General features: G+C 39.3%; 1 protein-coding gene across 3 annotated transcripts in view; it reads right to left on the bottom strand.

The window, feature by feature from the left end:
• CDYL (chromodomain Y like) overlaps positions 1–24,412 on the bottom strand; it is a 245,141-nt gene that overhangs the window by 109,959 nt on the left and 110,770 nt on the right. Inside the window, exon 1 of one of the 3 annotated variants that reach the window (XM_025383478.1) lies at positions 7,484–7,561. The exons of the other annotated variants lie outside the window; for them this stretch is intronic. The gene's annotated coding sequence lies outside the window, so the exon portion shown is untranslated. Of the gene's footprint in view, positions 1–7,483; positions 7,562–24,412 lie in introns of those variants that run through there. 3 annotated transcript variants of the gene reach the window in all.

The following is a 24,412-nucleotide window of genomic DNA, read 5'->3' as shown; positions in this document are numbered from 1 at the left end:
CAACCAACACAAAACTAGCACAATGAACAAAACCACAATTAAGCACCCTCACAGAGCCCATGTCACTCGCCTCCCACCACGAGAGCAGGTGCTGGTATCTACAGCTAAGAGACCTGAAGATGGTTCACATCGCAGAACTCTGCAGACACTCCCCAGTACCAACCCAGAGCCCGGTATCTGCAGGGTGACTAGATCCGGAAGAGAAAAACAATCACTGCAGTTTGGCTCTCAGAAAGCCACATCCCTAGGGGAAGGGAGAGAGTACCACATCAAGGGAGCACCTCATGGGACAAAAGAATATGAATAGCAGCCTTTGGGCCCCAGATCTTCCCTGGGACATAGTATACCCAAATGAGAAAGAACCAGAAAAACAATTCTGGGTCATAAGACAAAACAAGGTTCTTTAACAACCCCAAAAGATCACACTACCTCAACAGCAATGGATTCAAAACAAGAAGAAATCTCTGAATTGCCACAAAAAGAATTCAGAAGGTTGATTATTAAGCTAATCAAGGAGGCACCAGAGAATGGTAAAGTCCAATTTAATAAAATCATAAAAATGATACAAGATAGGAAGGACAAAATCTTCAGTGAAATAGCATAAATAAAAAATAATCACAACTTCTGAAAATGAAAAACACACTTAGAGAAATGCAAAATACACTCAAAAGTCTAAGCAATATAATCAAACAAGTAGAAGAAAGAACTTCAGAGCTCAAAGACAAGACTTTCAAATTAACCCAATCCAACAAAGACAAAAAAAGAATTAAAAACAAAAAGAAAAAGCCTCTGAGAAGTTTGGGATTATGTTAAATGGCCAATCCTACGAATAACTGGTGTTACTGAGGAAGAAGAGAAATCTGAAAGTTTGAAAAACATATTGAGGGAATAATTGAGGAAAACTTCCCTGGCCTTGCTAGAGATCTAGACATCCAAATATGAGAAGCTCAAAGAACACCTGGGAAATTTATTGCAAAAAGATCATCACTTAGGCACATAGTCATCACGTTATCTAAAGACGAAGGAAAGAATCTTAAGAGCTGTGAGGCAAAAGTACCAGGTAACCTATCAAGAAAAACCTAACAGATTAACAGCAGATTTCTCAGCAGAAACACTACAAGCTAGAAGGGACTGGGGGGAGCCTCTCCTTAGCCTCCTTAAACAAAACGATTATCAGCCAAGAATTTTATATCCAGCAAAACTAAACTCCATAAATGAAGAAAATATACCATCTTTTTAAGACAAATAATGAGATAATTTGCCAATACCAAGCCAGCACTACAATAACTGCTAAAAGGAGATATAAATTTTGAAACAAATCCTCGAAATACACCAAAATATAACCTCCTTAAAGCAGTAACTATATAACAATAACATAATGAAAAAACCCACAAGGTTTTTCATATTAATTTTCATGTTGTGTATTCATAGCACAATGAATAGAATAGTACCTCACATCTCAACGCTAACTGAATGTAAATGGCTCCACTGGAAAGATAACTGAATGGCAGAATGGAAAAGAATTCACCAAGTATCTGCTGTCAAGAGGCTCACCTAACACATAAGGACTCACATAAACTTAAGGTAAAGGGGTGAAACAGATATTCCATGCAAGAGGACACAAAAAGCAAGCAGGAGTAGCTATTCTTTTATCAGAAAAAAAAAATGTTAAAGCAACAGTAGTTTAAAAAGACAAAGAGGGGCATTATATAATGATAAAAGGACTAGTCCAACAGAAAAATATCACAATCCTAAATATATATGCACCTAACACCAGAGCTCCCAAACATATAAAACACTAGACCTAAGAAATGAGATAGACAGCGACACAATAATAGTGGGGGACTTTAATAGTCCACTGACAGCACTAGACAGGTCATCAAGACAGAAAGTCAACAAAGAAACAATGGACTTAAACTATAACTTAAAACAAAAGGACTTAACAGATATTTATAGAACATTTTATCCAACAACTGCAGAATATGCATTCTATTCATCAGCACATGTAACATTCTCCAAGATAGGCCACATGATAGGCCACAAAACAAGTTTCAGTAAATTTAAGAAAATCAGAACTATGTCAGGTACTCTTTCAGACCACAGTAGAATAAAATTGGAAATCAACTCCAAAAAGTAACCCTCAAAACCATGCAAAAACATAAAAATTAAATAACCTGCTCCTGCATGATCACTCGGTCAACAATGAAATCAAGACGGAAATTTTAAAATTCTTTGAATTGAACAATAGTGACACAACCTAGCAAAACTTGTGGGATACAACCAAAGGCAGTGCTAAGGGGTAAGTTCAAATGCTTAAATGCCTACATTGAAAAGTCTTAAAGAGAACAAATACACAATCTAAGGTCACATCTCAAGGAACTGTAAAAATAAGAACAAACCAAACCCAGACCCAGCAGAAGAAATAACAAAGATCAAAGCAGAACTAAATGAAACTCAAACAAAAAATAAATACAAAAGATAAATGAAACAAAAAGCTGGTTCTTTAAAAAGATAAATACAATTAGTGAGATTAACCAAGACAAGGAGAAGATCCAATAAGCTCAGTCAGAACTGACACAAGAGATACCCCAACTGATACCACAGAAATACAAAAGATTATTCAAGTCAACTATGAACACCTTTATACACATAAACTAGAAAACCTAGAGGAGATGGATACATTCCTGAAAATATAAAACCCAGCTAGATTAAACCAGGAAGAAACAGAAACTCTGAACAGACGAGTAACAAACAGTGACACTGAAATGGTAATTTAAAAATTGGCAACAAAAAAAAGTCCAGGACCAGGTGGATTCACAGTTAATTTTATCAGACATTCAAGGAAAAATTGGTACCAATCCTATTGACACTATTCCGCAAGATAGAGAAAGAGGGAATCCTTCCTAAATCATTCTAAGAAGCTAGTATCACTCTAATGCCAAAACCAGGAAAGGACATAACAACAACAACAACAAAGAACCAACAAAAAACATAACAAAACAAAAAAATCCCTGATTAATATAAATGCAAAAATCCTTAACAAAATACTAGCAAACTGAATCCAACAACACATCAAAAAGATAACCCACCATGATCAACTGGGTTTCATACCAGGATGCAGGGATAGTTTAAAATACCCAAGTCAATGTTAAGTCACCATATAAACACAATTAAAAATTTAAAAATCACATGATCATCTCAATAGATGCAGAAAAAACATTTGACAAAATCCAGCATCCCTTTACAATTGAAACCCTCAGCAAAATCAGTATAGAAGGGACATAACTTAATGTAATAAAAGGCATCTATGACATACCCAAAGCCAACATAATTCTGAATGGGGAAAAGTTGAAAGCATTCCCCTGAGAACTGGAACAAGACAAGGATGCCCACTCTCATCATTTCTATTCAACATATTGGAAGTCATAGCCGAAGCAATCAAACAAGAGAAAGAAATAAAGGCCATCCAAATCAGTAGACAGGAAGTCAAACTGTCACCGTTTGCTGATGACATGATCATATACCAAGAAACCCCTAAAGATTCTTCCAAAAAGCTCCTAGAACTGATAAATTCAGCAAAGTTTCAGGATACAAAATTAATGTACACAAATCAGTAGCTCTGCTATACACCAAAACAACCAAGCTGAGAATCAAATCAAGAACTCAACCCCTTTACAAATAGTTGCAAAAAAAAAAAGCTTAGGAATGTACCTAAGGAGGTGAGAGACCTCTACAAGAAAAACTACAAAACACTGCTGAGAGAAATCACAGATGACACAATCAAATGGAAACACATCCCATGCTCATGGATACGTAGAATCAATATTGTGAAAATGACCATACTGTCAAAAACAATGTACAAATTCAATGCAATTCCCATCAAAACACCACCATCATTCTTCAGAGAACTAGAAAAAAATAACCCAAAATTCATATGGAACCAAAAAAGAGCCCACATAGCCAAAGCAAGACTAAGCAAAAAGAACAAATCTGGAGGCATCACATTACCCAACTTCAAACTATACTATAAGGCCATAGTCACCAAAACAGCATGGTACTGGTATAAAAATAGGCACATAGACCAATGGAACAGAATAAAGAACCCAGAAATAAAGTCAAATACTTACAGCCAACTGATCTTCAACAAAGCAAACAAAAACAAAGTGGGGAAAGGACACCTTATTTAACAAATGGTGCTGGGCTAATTGGCAAGCCATGTGCAGGAGAATGAAACTGGATCAACTCAAGATGGACCAAACACTTAATTAAATCTAAGACCGAAACCATAAAAATTCTAGAAGATAACATCAGAAAAACCCTTTGAGACACTGGCTTAGGCAAAGACTTCATGACCAAGAACCAAAAAGCATATGCAACAAAAACAAAGAAAAATAGATGGGACTTAATTCAACTAAAAAGCTTCTGCACAGCAAAATAAACAATCAGCAGAGTAAACAGACAACCCACAGAGAGGGAGAAAATCTTCACAATCTAAACATCTGACAAAGAACTAACATCCAGAATCTACAAAGAACTCAGACAAATCAGCAAGAAAAAAACAATCACATCAGAAAGTGGACCTAAGGACATGAACAGACAATTCTCAAAAGAAGATACACAAATGGACAACAAACAGATGAAAAAATGCTCAACATCACTAATGATCAGGGAAATACAAATCAAAACCACAATACAGTACCACCTCACTCCTGCAAGATGGTCATAATCAAAAAATAAAAAAAAAATAGATGTTGGTGTGGATGTGGTAAAAAGGAAACACACTGCTGGCAGGAAAGTAAACTAATACAGCCGCTATGGAAAACAGTGTGAATGTTCCTTAAAGAACTAAAAGTAAGGCTGGGAGTGGTGGCTCACGCCTGTAATCCCAACACTTTGGGAGGCCGAGGCAGGTGGATCAGGAGGCCAGGAGTTCAAGACCAGCCTGGCCAACATGGCGAAACCCCGTCTCTACCAAAAATACAAAAATTAGCAGGGTATGGTGGCGGGCACCTGTAATCCCAGCTACTCGGGAGGCTGAAGCAAAAAATTGCTTGAACCTGGGAGGCAGAAGTTGCAGTGAGCCGAGATCGCACCACTGCACTCCAGCCTGGGCGACAGAGGGAGACTCTGTCTCAAAAAAAAAAGAACTAAAACTACCATTTGATCCAGCAATCCCACTACTGGGTATCTTCCCAGAGGAAAAGAAGTCATTATATGAAAAAGACAGTAGCACACACGTTTATATTTGCAATTGCAAAAACATGGAGCCAGCCAAGTACCTACCAGTCAACAAATGATTGAAGAAACTGTGGTGTATATATACCATGGAATACTCTCAGCCATAAAAAGAAATGAAATAATGGCATTTGCAGCAACCTGGATGGAACGGGAGATCATTACTCTAAGTGAAGCAACTCAGGAGTAGAAAACCAAACACCGTAAGTTCTCACTCATAAGTGGCAGCTAAGCTATGAAGATGCAAAGGCCTAAAAATAATACAATGGACTTTGAGGCTTGGGAGAAAGGGTGGGAGGGGGGTGAGGGATAAAAGACTACACATTGGGTACAGTGTACACTGCTCGGGTGATGGGTGCACTAAAATCTCAGAAATCACCACTAAGGAACTTATTCATATAACCAAACACCACCTGTTCCCCAAAAATCTATTAAAATAAAAAAATAAATAAAAAGACATAGCAAAAAAAGTTTAAAGAGTCACAAGGCATCACAATAGACACATGATAAAAATGTATCAAGGATATTTACAGCCTGGTGTGATAGCTCACAAGTGTAATCTCAGCACTTCTGAAGGAGGAGGAAAGCGGATCGCTTGAGCCCAGGAGTTCCAGACAAGCCTGGGCAACATGGCAAAACCCCATCTCTATTAAAAAACAAAACCAAACAAAAAAAATTAGCCGGGTTTGTTGGTGCACGCCTGTAGTCCTAGATACTGGAGAGGCTGAGGTATTGGGATCACCTGAGCTTGGGAGGTGGAGGCTGCAGTGAGCCATGTGCAGACCATTGCACTCCAGCTTGGACGACAGACAGAGCAAGACTCTGTCTTAAACCAAGGGAAAAAAAAAGAGGCCAGCCACGGTGGCTCACGCACCTGTAAGCCCAGCACTTTGGGAGGCCGAGGTGGGCGGATCACGAGGTCAGGAGTTCTAGAGCAGCCTGACCAACATGGTGAAACCTCGTCTCCACTAAAAATACAAAAATTAGCCAGGCGTGGTAACACTCGCCTGTAATCCCAGCAACTCAGGAGGCTGAGGCAGGAGAATCACTTGAACCCAGGAGGTAGAGGTTGCAGTGAGCCAAGATCGTGCCACTGCACTCCAGCCTGGGTGACAGAGCAAGACTCTGTCTCCACAAACAACAACAACAACAACAGAGTATTTACTAATTTTTGTAATGTACAGGTGATCCATTTATTTTAATCCACTGACGTTTACTTCAGAATCTTTTGAAAAATTTTTTGAATAAAACTATTTTATGTCTATAAATACAACACATGATAAATTATATTGTCACTCAAGTTATAACACTGCGAGGAATATACACAGAGGCAAATTAGTAAAATAAAACAAATTGCCAATTCATATCCCTGAACATGGAACACCCACTGACTCAGGTCTGTGCCTCTAACAATGATTGGCCTATCTTATCTGGATTCTCATTCATTCAGCAAGAGAGTGTCTGCTATGTACAAGGCACTGTACAAGATACTGGGGATATACAGGTGAACAAGGTGAACACCACTGCTGCCCTCATTCTCATGAGAGAGACTTCCACCCAGCAGAGGTGGGAGCAGACACACATACCCACCCCCACACCCATCACTCCATTCCAGGGCGCTCACATAGGTCAAATTCTATTTTGTTCCATCAAAGTTCTGTATCCCCAATTGTCTACCTTGTCTACCCCCAATTGTAGACCTTGTCTACAAGTGACAGGACCATCTCTATCAAGGTGCCAGAATCAGAAATGTACTCACTCCCCTTCCTTGCATTCAGTCTCAGCATTTTCTTTCAGCCACATTAGAGACCAGCGCACCAAGGCCTGAAACAGCCCCCAAATTCAATACAAACAGTTCTTTTCTGCCTCCTTTCCTTTGCATTTTTCCTTGTTGCATGGTGGTGAGCATAGAAATTAGGCTGTAATTATTTCCTCCATTGCTAACAGATTTTAAAAATATTTTAATGAGCCATCTTTTACAGGACTTTAGAAGGACAAAGTACTTACTGCAAAAACAGGAGAGGGGAGAGGCTGGTGAGAGCCATGCTCCCAAATGGACGCACAATGGCAAGTGGTATCACTGGAAGGAAAGTCGAAGTCTCAATTCCCAGAACTCATAAGGGAAAGGTAAAAAATGAAAAGTAAACTGAAGCACACAGAAAACGTATCACACTGGTTTAAAATCCCAACTCCTCTAGGGGGCTGGAATTCTGAAAGCACATGTATAAAATAAATAATTAAAACTCACTTTTTGGTTCTATGCAACTTTTTTCTACTTTATGTAGTTTTGGGTAGCATTTGTGGCTGACTTAGAAACCTAAGCCTTATGAATAACACTAATTTCAAAGTTTCCAGATCAAGCACCAATTTAAAAATAACAAAAAGCTTCAGAACACAAACTATTCCTGAGTTGTGGAGTGCCTGCCAATAAACGTGGCTGTGACCACATTACACAATGGGGTAGACTGATCTAGAATATAGCAGGGGGCTGGGCAAGGAAAACTATCAATTCCAGCCAAGATCTGTACTTATGGCAGAAGATAGTTTCCCAAAGCATGATGTACAACCTCCTAGTGGTCCACAAGATGACTTCTAGATGGCATAAGAATGAATATTTAGATGTATTAACACTGTTTATTATATAATTAGAAGAACCATAAGCCAGCGCCAATTGTTTAATCGGGTAGTGCGGTGATAAGCCCTGTGACACAGACTCACAATTATGTAGGGATGGTGCTTACGCACACCTTCAACACTGAAAATTGTCAGTGACTTTCCACCACAACCATTCAGATGTACAGACAGGGGCAGACTTGGTAGAATAGGAAGTTCTGACTTCTCATACGGAAACGTTTCCAAAAAACAGCAATTATTGTTACAACCAACATTATCAGGACTCTGGAAATAAGTCAAAGATTGGCAGCAGACAAGTGAACACTGAATCAAGAAGCTACCAACTTCAAAATTACAGGTTTGCATTCCCAGTGGGAAAGTCCCTGGTTCCTGGTTTTACAGGGAGCACAGCCAAACTTATTCACAAATTATTGTGTAGGGATATTCTAACCTGACGGAAGGCTATCTAGAAGACCATGGCATGACACCTGAACTTGGGTCCTTAAGCCAGAAAAGTGGGGAAATGGTTCATAAACTAACACCCACAAATACCTGGGCTAAATGATCAAGTTGAGATATACAAACAAGTCCACAGGCCCCCAAAAAAAGCTGCAGGAGAGTTTCTTTGGAAGATCAGGACATTCTAAAGCATGTGGGTGTAAGGGGAAAGACAGAAACCATGCACATGCCCACGGCAAGATACACGCTCAGAAAGACCTGAGAAGTTTCTCGGCTTTCACCTCAGGCTGATCACCTGGCTCACTGCAAACCTGGAGTCACAAAGTTAAATGCAAAAACTAGGAGAAGTGCTCTGTTTTGTTTTGTTTTGTTTGCTTAACTCCAAGGCTTCCAAAGAAATCTCTGCCAAAACACAGTGGGACACAATCTGAGGAACAAAGGCTTCAGTGACCACAAACAATAAGGAATACAGTCTCTACAGAAATAGTGTGGAAATGTCACTAAACAGACAACTCTAGCCTTCAACAACAACAACAAAATCCCAGCAACACAAGGAAGAAAATCTGATTTCCAGAATTACATAATATCAAATGTGCAGTTTTCAACAATAACAACAACAAAAACCCCACAAAGCATATAAAGAAACAGGGAAGTACAATTCATTCAAAAGAATAAAATAATTGACAGAAATCAGCCAGAAGGAAACCCAGGCAGACTGTCTTAAATAAGCTCAAAAAGCTAAAGAAAGATATGAAGAACTGAAGGAAATCAGAAGAACAATTTATAAACAAAATAAAGAAACAAATTTTATAAAGGAACCAAGCAAACATTCTGGAGCTGAAACATACATAATTGAAATAAAAAAAAATTCACTAGAGCAGTTCAAAAACAGTTTTTAATAAACAGAAAAAAATGAATCAACGAACTTGAAGATAGCACAATTAAGATTATTGAATCTGAAAAGCAGAAAGTAAAGAAAATAAAGAAAAATGAATAGAGCCTAGGAGGCTAGTAGGACACCATCATGCATACCAACAAATAAATTATGGAAGACTTGGTAGAAAAGAAAGGGACAAAGCGATTATCTAAATAAATAATGGACAAAGCTTCCTAAATCTGAAGACAGACATGATTTACTTATCCAAAAGTCAATGAATTCCAAACAGCATAAACTCAAAAAGATCCACACTGAGACACATCATAATCAAACTATTGGAAGTAAAAGACAAAAAGAAAATCCTAAAAGCAACAGGAGGTGACTTGACAAGTACAAGGTATCCTCAATAAGATTAACAGCTGACTTCTCAACAGCAACCATGGAAGGCAGAAGACATAGTTAAAATGCTGAAGCCAGGCATGGTGGTGTGCACCTGGAGTCCCAGCTACTTCGGAGGCTGAGGCAGGAGATCACTTGAGCCTACGAATTTGAGGCTTACAGTGAGCTATATCATGGCACTGCACTCCAGCCTGGGCAACAAAGCAAGACTCAATCTCTTAAAAAAAAAAAAAAAAAAAAAAAAGGCTGAAAGGAAAAAAAAAACCCTGTTAAACAAAAGTCCTATATCCAGCAAACTAACTGTCAAAATTGAGGGAGAAAGTAAGACATTCTCAGATAAATAAAAGCTGAGGAAGTTCATTACCACTAGACTTGCCCTGAAAGAAATGCTTCAAGTGAAAGCATGCTAAACAGTAACTCAAAGTTGAAAAAGAAAGAAATCTCTCAGGTAATGGTAAATGCATGAGCAAATATAAAAGCTAGCAGTACTGTATTTAGGGATTGTGAATGTACTTTTTCTTTCACACATGACTTAAGAGAAATACATAGGCTGGGTGTGATGGCTCATGCCTGTAGTTCCCACACTTTGGGAGGCCGAGGTGGGTGGATCACTTGACTCGCTGGTCAGGAGTTTGAGATCAGCCTAGTTAACATGGTGAAACCCCGTCTCTACTAAAAATACAAAAATTAGGTAGGTGTGGTGGCACATGCCTGTAATCCTAGCTACTCAGAAGGCTGAGGCAGGAGATCACTTGAGCCTGGGAAGCAGAGGTTTCAGTGAGCCGAGATCACGCCACTGCACTCCAGCCTGGGTGACAGAGTGAGACTCTGTCTCAAAGAAGAAAAAAAAGGACAAATGCATGAAAAATAATTATCAATCCACGTTACTGGGCACACAATGCATAAAATATGTACTTTGTAAGAACATAAAGGGAGCAGATGGAGCTGTATAGACAGACATTTGTATGCTATGGAAGCTGATATTGATTTAAACAACATTATTATCAATAATGGATGTTACATATAATTCCCATGATAACCGCAAAGAAAATATCAAAAAGCTATATATTCAAAAGGAAATGAGAAGGGAATCCAAACAATCCATTATTAAAAAGAAAAAAGATCAAGTAATCACATAAGGTGGTAATCAAGGCAATGAGGAACAAAAGTATAAGGCAGAAAACAAACAACAACATGGAAGAAGTGCTTGTCAGTAGTAACTTTAAATGTAAATTAAACTTTTCTGGCAGAAGGCAGAGATTGGCAGAATGGATATAAAAACATTATATAACTATATGTTCTCTACTAGAAACTCAAGATTCAAAAACAAAAAGATTGAAAGGGAAATGATTAAAAAATATACTAAATGTAAATAGTAAGCAAGAGAGAGCTGGAGGTGGCTACACTAATATCAGACAAAATGGATTTTAAGTCAAAAACTGTAACAAGACACAAAGGATGGCAATATAAAAGCCAGTTCAACAAGAAAATATAACAATTATAAACATATAAGCACCAAACAACAGGGCTCCAAAATACATGAAGCAAATATTGACAAAGCTGAAGGGGAAAAGATAGCTTTACAATAATAGTTGGAGAATTCAATACACTGCACTTTCAGTATAGGACAGTATATCTGGAAGATCAATCAGGAAACAGAGGACTTACACAACACTATAAACCAACTAGACCTAACACTTCACCAGACAGCAGAATATACCTTCTTAAGTGCACAGGAATCATTTTCCAGAACAGACCACATGTCAGACCTCATAACAAGTCTCACATTCTAAGAAACTGAAATCTTACAAAGTTATCTTGTGGAATGAAGCTAGAAATTAACACCAAAAGAAAAATGGGAAAATTCACAAATATGTGGAAATTAAAACAACACCCTCCTTCAGCAACCAGGGGTCAAAAAAGAAATCACAAGGGAAAGTAGAAGACACTTAGGGACACATGAAAAGAAAATCACAACACAGAAAAAGTATGCAATGCAGTGAAGGCAGTGCTCAGAGGAAAGCTTACAGATGTAAAGGTTACATTAAAAAAGAAAAAAAGATCTCATATCAGCAGCCTGACTTTACACCTTAAGAAGCTAGAAAAAGAAGAACAAAGTAAACCCAAAGGTACTAGAAGGATGAAAATAATGAAGATTACAGTGAAGATAAATAGAGAATAGAAGAAAAGAAAAATCAATGAAATTAAGAGTTGGTTATTTGAAAAACTCAATAAAAATTGAGAAACCATGAGCTGAACTGACAGAGGGGGAAAAAAAAGAAAAGACACAAATAACTAAAATTAGAAATAAAGGTGAGGGCCACTGAGTTAGTGGATACTAAACCACCTGCTCATAAGGTAAATATACACACACATATCTCACATACATTATAATCCTACAAATAACTGATCCTAGCCGATTCTATTTTACAGAATGGAGAAATGAAACTCAAAAATGTTAAGTGACTTGCCTGAGACCATCTCACTAACAGGTGCCAGAGTTGAGATTTAAACCACTTCAAGTGGCTCTGAGGCCACAGATTTTGGTACTACACTGTACTACCCACTATCACTTACACCCTATGGTGGTCTCACAGCTCAAACAAGGCAGTGTGTTGTTACGGGCAATCTCAGCTAAGAAGGTGTGTGTCAGGTGACTCTCACTTTTTTTTTTTTTTTTTTTTGCCATTCTAAGTGTATGTACAAATGACCATGAAACCATTGCATTATTAATTCTCAGGTTACAAATAAATTTTACAAATAGGCAAATATGAAATCCATGAATAATGAGGATTGCCTGTTAGAGCAAACCAAATCTAACAGAATTCTAAAAGGATTATAACCAAAAGGGATTTATCCCAGGAATGCAAGGGTGGTTTAATATGAGAAAATTAATCAATATATTGCATTAGAAAAATCAAAGAAAGGAAAACCACAGGATCATCTCAATCAATGCAGAAAAGGCACTGATAAAATCTAACTCATGATTAAAACATTCAACACACTGGGAATAGAAGAGAACTTCCTCAACATGATAAGGACATTTACGAAAAACTCACAGCTAATACACTCAAGTGTGATAGACTGAAGCTTTCAGCAACAAGATAAGGACAACTGCTTTCACCACTGCTGTTCAACATGGTACTGGAAGTTATAGTCTGAGTAATTAGACAAAAAACAAAAGGCATCCAAATCGGAAAGAAGTAAAACTATCACTATTCATTCACACTTCTATATATAGGACATAATCCTATATATAGAAAATCCCAAAGAATCCACAGGAATGTTACTAGAGCTAATAAATTCAGCAAAGTTGCAGGATAACACATAAAAATCAGAGTGTTTCTACACACTAGCAATGTATACTAACCAAAAGTGATCTACAGGTTCATGCAATCCCTATCAAAATTCCAATAGCTGGCCGAGCATGGTGGCTCACGCCTGAAATCCCAGCACTTTGGGAGACCAAGGCTGGTGGATCACCTGAGGTCAGGAGTTCGAGAACAGCCTGACCAACATGGTGAAACCCTGTCTCTAATAAAAATGCAAAAATTAGCTGGGTGTGGTGGCAGGCGCCTGTAATCCCAGCTACTCAGGAAGCTGAAGCACAAAAATCACTTGAACCCAGGAGGCGGAGGTTGCACTGAGCCGAGGTCATGCCACTGCACTCCAGCCTGGGCAACAGAGTGAGACTCTGTTTTAAAAAAAAAAAAAAAAAAATTCCAACAGTCTTTTTTGCAGAACCAGAAAGGCTTGTAGTCAAATTCATATGGATTTGCAAAAGGTCCCAGAAAGTCAAAACAATCTTGAAAATGAAAAAGTTGGATATGTCACCCAAAAGATGAACAGAAAAAAGAAAAAAAAAAATAGGTAAACTGAACTTTAACCAATTAAAAACTTGTGTGTTTCAAAGGACATTATCAAGCAAGTGAAAAGACAACATAAAAATATTTGCAAATCATATCTGGTAAGGGCTTAATAACCAGAATATACAAAGAACTCAACAAAACTCAACAACGACAACCCAATGAAAAATGGGCAAAGGACTAGACATTTCTCCAAAGAAGATATACAAATAGCTAATAAGCACATCAAGTGATGCTCATGGTACTCATTAGGAAAACACAAATGAAAATCACAATGAAATACTACTTTAAATCTATGAGGATGATTGTTCTTTTAAAAATGGAAAATAAGTGCTGACGAGTGCTGCTGGTGGAAATGTAAAATGGTGTGGCCACTGTGTAAAATAGTTTGGCAGCTCCTCAAAAAGTTAAACATCAAATTACCATATGACCCAACAATGATCCACCATGTGACCCACAGGACCCACTCCTAGACATATATACCAAATACCTGAAAACAGGGACTCAATTATATACTTGAGTATCAAGGTACATTGCAGCATTATTCACAGTAGTCAAAATACGGAAACAACCCATGTGTCCACTAAGATGAATGGATACATAAAATGTGGTGTGTCTATGTAAGAGAATTATTCAGTCATAAACAGGAATAAAGTTCTGACACATGCTGAAATACGGATGAACCTTGAAAAACTATGCTAAGTGAAGGAAGCCAGACACAAAAAGGACACATACTGTAAGATCTCCCTTATATCAAATATCTAGAATAGGCAAATTCATTGAGGCAGAAAGTAGAATAGAGATGTCCAGGGACTGGGGGAAGAGAATGGGGAGTTTTTACATAATAGTTACAGAGCTTCTGTTTGGGGGAATTAAAAAGTTTTGGAGAGACAAAATACAAATACAAATATAACATTGTGATTAATGTCATGGAATTGTACACTTAAGATTGTTATAATGGCAAATGTTATGTTACATATATTTTTACCAGTTACAAAGTTTCTGTTTGGGGGAATTTAAAAGTTTTGGAGATACAAATACAGCATTGTGATTAACGCCAGGAAATTGTACACTTAAAATGGTTATAATGGCAAATGTTAGGTTACATATATATTTTATCACAAGAGAAAAGGACTGCAGATAGTATGGAAAGCATGCATGAATGCCAATCAAGATTTCTGAACAATGACTTTCCAGGTGTATCTATGCACTCTTACCAGTGACAGACCAAAAGTCACCCCAGAAGCCAGCAATATTTTAGTAAGTATGTTATGTATAAGCACACATAATTCGGAAAAGGAATTGGGACCCTTCTCTGAATATTTGTTCTTTGTGTTGAACCCATCATGGATGAGATCAATTAGGTAATTAAAAAGAGTCTTAAAGGTAAATGTCGTCACGGAAATATACTAAATTACCACAATGCTTTTGCTAAAATGCTAAAATAAGCTTATCTACTCCTTGTTTATACATGGAAGCCAACTCAAAATGTTAAAATTTGTTAAGAAAAGCTGCTGAATCCTGCACTTTTCCCCTCTGCTTTCTTTAGAGATAGGTGGTGTCGACTTCTTACGACAATGCACAGCCATGTCCACGTCAGAGCATAGAAGGAATTGGGCAGGCTTCAGGAATCAGTGTATTCTGCTAAGGTATTTGTTCATTTAAAGCACCTGAATTTATCCTTACAAGGTGGTCCTGGGCATGCAAGAAGAGAGAAACTCCCTTGTGAGCACAGAAGCGGAGCTGTGGGGTCACATTTGAATAACAAAATTCAGGACGTTTTTGTTGTTGTCTACATAACTGAGACAAATATTAATCTGAAAACTCACTGAAAATATTTTGCACATTATAAAGAGAGCCAAAAACACATGAAATAGGGTTTCATTTTCCATACTAGATGGCAGCAATGAGTGGCAAAGGGCCCTCTTATCTCACTGTCTGGATTCTACCCACATACTATGACGCATTCAGATAGATTCCAGAGAATGGCTTCTGGTGGCTCCTGGAGACCCAAGTCGCTTTCATTGCCGGTATTAGAAACTCTTGGTATTCAACCAAAATAAAGAAAATGGTAAAACAGCTTTTGTACTTTACAAGTGTACACAAGTGAATTGGCTCTCAGGCTGGTTATTCCAAAACTATTGACAGATGAATGATAGCATTGATTATCCCCCCAGATTAACTCTGTAGCTTCGTTAATGCTTTTTATATCTCTATTTAAGCTGAATGATATTCCATTTATGGCGATAATAATATTTACTTTTAAAAGAAAAGGTTGTTAAGAAGCTGATTTGGCCAGGCACAGTGGCTCACATCTATAATCCCAACACTTTGGGAGGCTGAGGTGGGTGAATCACCTGAGCCCAGGAGTTCAAGACCACCCTGGGTGACATAGTGAGATGCCCCCCGCCAACCCTATCTCTACAGAAGAGAAAAAGAAAGAAAAAAATGAGCCAGCCATTGTGGTGTGCAGCTGTAGTCCTAGCTACTCAGCTACCCAGGAAGCTGAGCTGGGAGGATCGTTTGAGCCTGGGAGGTCAAGGTTGTAGTGAGCCATTTACATCACTGCACTCCAGCCTGGGTGACAGAGCAAGACCCTCTCTCGAAAAAACAGATAAATAAAAAGCTGATTTATTTAAAGACAAAAAGTAACCATTTGGCTGGTACATACGTTATTGCAACAACCACCAAGAACAACTAAAATCTGGAAAATTATTATATGGCTACAATTACCTCAAACAATGTAGGTGCGTATTTTAATCTATGTACTCTGAAAGGAGCATGCTTTAAATTTGGTAAGCCACAAATATTAGGAACACATGGAAACTCAAGGATTGCTCCCCCTCCCCCTGCCCCGCGACACAGAGTCTTGCTCTATAGCTTGGGCTGGAGTACAGTGGTGTGATCTCAGTACACTGCAACCTCCGCCTCCCGGGTTGTTCAAGTGATTCTCATGCCTCAGCCCCTTGAATAGCTGGGATTACAGGTGCATGCCACCATGCCCAACTAATTTTTGTATTATTAGTAGAGATGGGGTTTCACCATGTTGACCAGGATGATCTCAAACTCCTGACCTCGTGATCTGCCAGCCTCGGCCTCCCAAAGTGCTGGGATTACAGGTGTAAGCCACTACACTGGGCCACAAGGAATGCTTTTATATAAAGAATTCCCATATGACCCACTGGGCGTGGGGTGGCTGAGGCAGGAGAATCACTTGAACCCAGGAGGTAGAGGTTGCAGTAAGCCGAGATCATACCACTGCACTCCAGCCTGGGAGACAGAGTGAGACTCCAACTCAAAAAATACGTAAATACATATATCCCACATGACCATGATAATCACCTCTCCTCTGATGTACATTTTGTTTTGCTTTTTTCTTGACAGAGCTGTTGTCTTAAGATTTACATTTTGTATACCTCAACTTGCACTTGGACCATAAAGGCACTAGAACCACAAAGATGAAAAGGCAAGAAAGAAATGAATAATGATAAAGGTAAAATGAGATTCTACATGACATCATTAATAAGATGAATACAATCAAAAGCCAGGTTAGAAAAGTTAAAGATGGCTCCCACTGCTATTAATACTGAAACCTATTCTGGGCCAAGAACTGAGTAAGATGTAAGACAGTTCTGGCGGGCCAGGAGCGGTGGCTCAAGCCTGTAATCCCAGCACTTTGGGAGGCTGAGACGGGCGGATCACGAGGTCAGGAGATCGAGACCATCCTAACATGGGCTAACACGGTGAAACCCCGTCTGCACTAAAAAATACAAAAAGCTAGCCGGGCGAGGTGGCGGGCGCCTGTAGTCCCAGCTATTCGGGAGGCTGAGGCTGAAGAATGGCATAAACCCGGGAGGCGGAGCTTGCAGTGAGCCACTGCACACCAGCCTGGGCGACAGAGCGAGACTCCGTCTCCAAAAAAAAAAAAAAAAGATGTAAGACAGTTCTGGTTGTGGATGTCACATTCCGGATGTGAGGCAAGGCCTGTGGATGTTTTACAGATTTCAAGATGTCTCATGATTCCCGTGTTTCCGCACACTGCAGGCTGCCGCTCTGCCTTACTGTCCACTATATTTCCATTTTCACAGGCGTTTTGCAGGACTGTTTCCATACCTGCAATTAAGTTATCTCAGTCATCTTGTGGGCATCACTTCCAATCACTTCCCAGCGCACTCACAAAGGAACTGGTTTAATTTGGTCCTATTTTTCTTCATATAGCTCCTCAAAGTTTTCCTGTCTATGTAGCCTCTTCTTAAATACAATCTGGTGGAGGAGAACATAACATCCACTAGTGAGAGGGCTGTGGTGAAGATCAAAGTCCCTCGATTCCCTCACTGGGATGCCTCCTGAAGGTCCAAGAGCCAAACCTCAGGATCCCAAAAGGCCTGATGCTGCCAGAGAGCGAGAGAGGAAAACAGCAGAATCCAACCCTCAGAGGAACCCATCTCTTTACCATGGTACAGGCTGGGTTCAGAATGTTGAACCTGATATGTAAAACTTGCTGTGAGGAGGGAGAAAAGCCCAGCTTTACAGCCAGACACCAGGGAAACTGTCTTTAACATCTTTTGTCTCACCACAGGGTAAATCGGGTACTTTTCACAGTCACTTTCAAGTCACAGAGGTGTGTTCAGAGCCCTGAAATAACCGGGAAATGCTACAACTGCTGAAAAACCACACTTCAAAATCGACCTGTTGGGTGCATTTATGCACTTTTAGAGAAAATCTAGATCTCTGTGCTGGCATGTGTGGCTCTAAGAGCTCTCTGTGCATCTGTGTGGCCACAGGATGAATCACCAGAGGGCACACAGAGGGAGATGGATTAGGAATCAGCCTGCATTCCCCACCACTGGCCTAGGACGGCCCCTCTCCTCGTTTCCCTGCCTACTCAGCCTTCCGTAATGACTCTTGTCCTGCTGAAGTCATGACCAGACCTTCCGCTCCACCACCACCATCTGGTCCATTCCCATAATACAGGGTTTCTCCACATCAGCACTGCTGGCATTTGGGGCCAGATAACTCTTGGTTGTGGAGTCGTCCCTACGCACGGCAGGATGTTCAGCAGAATCCCTGGCCTCTACCCACAAGATGCCAGGAGCACAGCCCCTCACCCGACCTGGCCACGACCATCACAAAATGTCTCCAGACATTGCCAAATGTCCCTTGGGGGTGAATCTGATCTACCTCCCCCTCTGAAAACCACTGTCATAAACACCTGATATCAGATTGTGAGATCAGAGGAGAAATAAGCAGAGATCAAGGAAGAAGGCATCACGAGTAACCTCTCTGACCTGAAGTTCTTAACTACAAAACTGCAGATACCTGAGCCTCAAGATGTTGTCATGATGAGACCTGTAAAACAATGAGCTGGACCCCAAACACTGCAAGTTCCCAACACGTGAAGGTTGACAACAGACCGGAAAGAAAAAGGGCAGAAGTCACCACTATCTGGTAGACATGTCAAATTTTTAAGTCTGGGCAAACCCCTTAGCCACCTGTCCAATGAGGGACTGGGAACATCTTAACAAAGGAAGCTTGAGAACCAATGACTGACACGCATAAGTAGTAATTCCTTACTTCTACGAATTCAGTACAAATAAAGTATCCCCAAGTCTCAACATACAAGTGAGATTTTAATGATTTATAATAAAAGCATTAAATCCAATGTACATAAGTAACATCCCTATTCACAAAAAATGAAAAACTGTTGAAGAGCTACACAGAGAGAGAGAGAGAGAGAACCTAAAAAGAAAAAGAGCCAGGTAGCATTTCCATTATCAAGGTATAAAAACAGTTGGATTTATGGACAATACTCAGACTCCCAGTGCTCCTCTCTGTGGGGTACAGGGAAGCACTCTCAATTCACAAGGACCTACAGAGAGGAGAGCAGGGACACCGCACCTGCATTAACTTTCACAACAGACTTGTGGTCTTAAAGGCTGGAGGGGATCGATCCCTGGAAAAAGAAAAAGTAACTGTAAAATTAAGCCCTTGTGCCTCTGTCTTCAGTCATCTGGTAATACAGTTACACTCAAGTTAACATGATTTTTACATCCACAGTTTAAATGCTAAGCAATTGTGATCAGAGTCAGCTTTCACACCTTACCCATTTAGCGTCTTTACTATGATACAACTGTGCCTCCCTCCTGAAGAAGGAAAATTAATTCGGTGAGAAAAATGCCCAGACAAAGCATGATAAGCATAACATGAGTAGGAAAACAAGGGACCCACAAGAGAAATGTCCGTTTGCTCATAGAAGACAATCAAATTGTGTCCCAAAAGTCAATAAACTCTATGCATCTAATGAATACATCTCCAACCTCAGACTCACATTGAAGAAATTCATAACACCTCCACGGTCCATATAATCAACAAAGGGCAAAGACTGCCGACTAATTCAGCTGTCCTCTGTACATACATCACACAGCGTTAACACAGGGGGGTATCAAACATGCCTTCAAAAGGCTTAGAAAATCTCCCTTTCATAGAAACAAACAGTCTTTCTTAGAAAGGTTTAACAATATCGACACCATTTATACTGCCCACACTCCCTTTCTTGGTGTTTTCTGTTTTAGTTATTTTATTTTATTTTTTGAGACAGGGGCTCACTCTATCACCCAGGCTAGAATGCAGTGGCACAATCTCCGCTCACTGCAGCCTCAACCACCAGGCTCAAGTGATCCTCCCATTTCAGCCTCCCGAGTAGCTAGGACTACAGGTGTGTGCCACCGTGCCCAGCTAATTTTTGTATTTTTTGTAGAGATGGGGTTTTGCCATGTTGCCCAGGCTGGTCTTGAACCCTGGACTCCAGCAATCTGCCCACCTCAGCCTCCCAAAGTGCTGGGATTACAGGCGTAAGCCACTGTGCCTGGCCTCTTTTCCATATTACATGTAAATAGTTAGCTACTATCTTAAGCATTTAAAGGCTGACAAAATATAACTTTAGTTGTAGCCATAAAACGAGAATTACCAATGAATGCCTAAACGTTTTAAAATCTTTTCAGATGGTATTTCGAAGTTTCTTTAGAGGATGTTTTGTCCCAAGCAATGAGATTACAAACTCATCTAATTCGGACGCAGCAACCAGCCCAAAACAAACCCTGGGACACACAGAAGTTTGAACTTTGATAGTCATGGTGAGTCATAAATAATACAAAAATGTTGGCTGATTGATTATGAGATTTAGGCCCTCAAGACACAACACTGGGCAAAATAAAGCCCAGATATGTAAATTACAGATTTAAAAGTTTAAGATGATAAAAATACTAACTTTACAATTACAGATTTAAAAGTTTAAGACGATAAAAATATTAACTTTACACTAACAAAATTTTCCAAATCACTTAGCTTCTAGTGAGCTAAGAAATGCAAATTGAAAGATAACCCTTTTCTATCAAATGAGCTAAGTTTTGAACGCACTGTCTGGCGGTGGCTGGTAAGGGAACGGCTCAGGCGGTTACTCAGGCACTGCCGCTGGGAGTGAGGAGCTGGCTCCGACAAAAGCCATGGCTTCTGATCCAGGAATTTCACGGTTGGTTTTTTTTTTTTTTTTTTTTTTTTTCAAATCCTCTCTTAAAAAGGAAAGGGTGATTGAAGAGTCGGGTCACAGTATTACTTGTAACTGTGGACCTGTAGTTAAAGGCCTGAAGGAAAGAGCGCACCATTCAACGCATGAGCATTAGAAAGGCTCTGGCTGAACTGAGCTGGCTCCCGGGCCTCTTTTGGAGAATCCATACCTCATAGGTGACACACTCTGTCACACACACCACAACTGCGAAAGAAAGGGATCCCCAAAAAATACAAGGCCTGTAGGAGTAACCAGATTTTAAAACAATACAACAGGCAAGATACAACATATTTATTAGTTGTATTTCTAAAAGCATTGTGATGATATCAGGAAATGCTCATGACTTATAAAAAGCAGGACACAAATACTGTTAACTGTGTTCAATGTGGGTATATGAGAATTGCAGGTCCCTTGAGGGGCAAGGCTGGAACCTCAGGCCACCTCAAATCTATACTAGACACAATTTTATACTGTCTCAGCTAAAACACATAGTTGTCAGCTTATTATCATTTCCCCATTACAGTCATGCAACCAGACCAATTTTTTGCTCACTATGAAATCAAAATATAGGCTGGGAATGGTGGCTCATGCCTGTAATCCCAGCACTTTGGGAGGCTGAGACAGAGGGATCACTTGAGCTCAGGAGTTCAAGACCACCCTGGGCAACATGGAAAAACCCCGTCTCTACTAAAAATACAAAAATTAGCTAGGCATGGTGGTAGTCCCAGCAACTCAGGAGGCTGAGGTGGAAGGCTTGCCTGAGCCTGGGAGGCAGAGGTTGCAGTGAGCCGAGACTATCCAGCCTTGGTGACAGAGTGAGATTCCATTAGAAAGAGAGGAAGGAAGGAAGGAAGGGAGGGAGGGAGGAAGGAAGGGAAAGAAAGAGAGAGAGAGAAAGAAGGAAAGAAAGAAAGAGAAAGAAAGGAAAGAAAGAAAGAAAGAAAGAAAGAAAGAAAGAAAGAAAGAAAGAAAGAAAGAAAGNGAAAGAAAGAAAGAAAGAAAGAAAGAAAGAAAGAAAGAAAGAAAGAAAGAGAAAGAAATCAAAGTATAAATGCTTCTTCTGTAACAATATCTGCAAAGTACTTAAAACAATACTCAGCAGATGGGAAATATAAATCTTGGTAGTATTAGTTTCTTGGGGCTATTTGTAGTTTTGACTTTGTAAAATGCAATCCCTTTACTACTTACAAAATCCAAAATAAAACTCTTAAAGTCAACCTACATACACAAAAATAATCAAGAGAATTTTGACCAAAAAAAAAAAACCAGGGAGGAGAGAGACGTGCATGCTTGATGCTCAGTGCGTCCTCTACAGCCGGGGTAATGACAGCTCTGTAACTGCTGCTGAATACGAAGCTGAATAGAAACTTCGGAAATATATAGAAATTTAGTGCATGCCAACTGGTAGCATTTTTAAAACATGAAATTCAATAAACTACTGGGGCAACTGGTTATTTCATGTGGAAAAATTTTAAAGTTCAATCTCTATGTTCCCAAACACAAACAATATCCTCCAATAGGGTAACGTGAAAAAAAAAAAACTATAAAAATACTCAAAGAAAATGTATGAGTGTGTTTACAATGTTGATAAAGAAAAGGACTTTTTAACCAAGACACACAAGCCAGCTGTCATAAAGAAAGAGTTGACGATAAAAACATTCTGTAGAGCAAAAAACTATTTATTTTTAAAAGCCAAAAGAGGCAGCAAATTAGAAGAAAATGCTGACACGGGACTACAGCATGTAATATGGAAAGTGCCAACTGCCTGATATGGAAGAACATTAAATAAGCACACCTTGGACAAGGGAAAAAACAACAAAAAGTTAAAAAACAAACAAACCAAAACAAAAAGGTGAAATCTCACTATTAAAACAATCACATGCCAATTTCTGTCTATTAGATTAGCAAAAATTAAAGATTGATAATAACCAGTATTGCTACACATGCAGGAAGAAAGGCACTCAATCTGCGAGTATGAACAAATACACTGGAAGGCAATCTGGTTATACACAGATTTTTTAAATGTGTGTTCTTTCTGACCTAGTAAGTCTACTGGAAAAAACTGTATACAACCTAAAAATCAACAGAGATATGGCTAAATGACAGTATTCCATACTAAGGAATAAAACTATGAGGCTCCTAGGTGGAGAAGGTTGATATGTGGTAACTGACTACATAGTGATACACAAAATATTCTTAAATTCCGAACTTAAAAGCCATATAGCTCTATTTATATAAACTTCTGGTGCAAATTTAAAAATCTACGTATGTGATATATGATATATACATAAACATGCATATATACACATACATACATATGCAGGCATATTCTGGAAGGTTAGGGTGGAGGGAGAGTGAGAACACAGACATATCCTATTTCCATCAGTAAGTATTTGTTATTACTAGTATATAAGCATAAGTATGTACTATTAGAGCTCAAGTTCCTACTGGCAGCTTTAAAACTCTGATTTTGGGACTGAAGAGAACGCAAACTAATGGTTACAAACCAGGAAAAATGAGAATATTTCTGAATAAGAGATCTGTTACCAAGGGACTGGCAGACCCTACAACACTGCCCCTCAATCTGGCAGGCTCTCTTCATCCTCTCCCTCTTCTTTGAATGGATTCCATCAAAACCCTAAAACAAGCTGACATGAATCCCACATGGCACATCCGTAGGATCTATTCTCAATCCTAAATTTGGGCCGGGTGTGGTGGCGCACACCTGTAATTCCAGCACTTTAGGAGGCTGAGGCAAGCGGATCATTTGAGGCAAGGAGATAGAGAGCAGCCGGGCCAACATGGTAAAACGCTGTCTCTACTAAAAATACAAAAATTAGCCGGGCGTGGTAGCCGGCTGTAATCTCAGCTACTCAGGAGGCTGAGGCACGAGAATTGCTTGAACCTTGCAGGTGGAGGCTGCAGTGAGCCAAGACTGCACCACTGCACTCCAGCCTCGGCAAGGAACAAGACCCTGTCTCCAAAACAACAATGACAACAAAATACTAATTGTCTGTGAACTCTACTTTTCTAATATTAAGTCTTCACAGTGAATTGAAGCAGAACTTCCTCTCATCATAAGTTAAAATCCTTTGACCTCTCAGGTTAACTCTGCATATGCTCCATGAACAGTAAAATCTCTGTTCAGTTTCACTTTCTAATAGGTTCAAGTCAATTACTTAAAGGTTGTTTTTCCCCTCTCATGATTTCAACTCTAAAATAATTAACTACTATAAAAATAGCTGCTTACACAAAGTTTAAAAAATTTACTTCAACATTTTAAGAAAATGTTTTATTCCCAAAAGTTTGCTAAAAATAATTTTAACTCAATGTGGAAATGAAAATAATGGGAATGCTACCTATCCAGATGCACCAAAAGTTCACTGTTATTAGAAATAA

This window comes from Theropithecus gelada, chromosome 4 (genome assembly GCF_003255815.1).
Source record: "Theropithecus gelada isolate Dixy chromosome 4, Tgel_1.0, whole genome shotgun sequence".
NCBI lineage: Eukaryota > Metazoa > Chordata > Mammalia > Primates > Cercopithecidae > Theropithecus > Theropithecus gelada.
The sequence above is the reverse complement of the archived record's forward strand: the minus strand, read 5'-3'. Positions and strand labels throughout refer to the sequence as shown.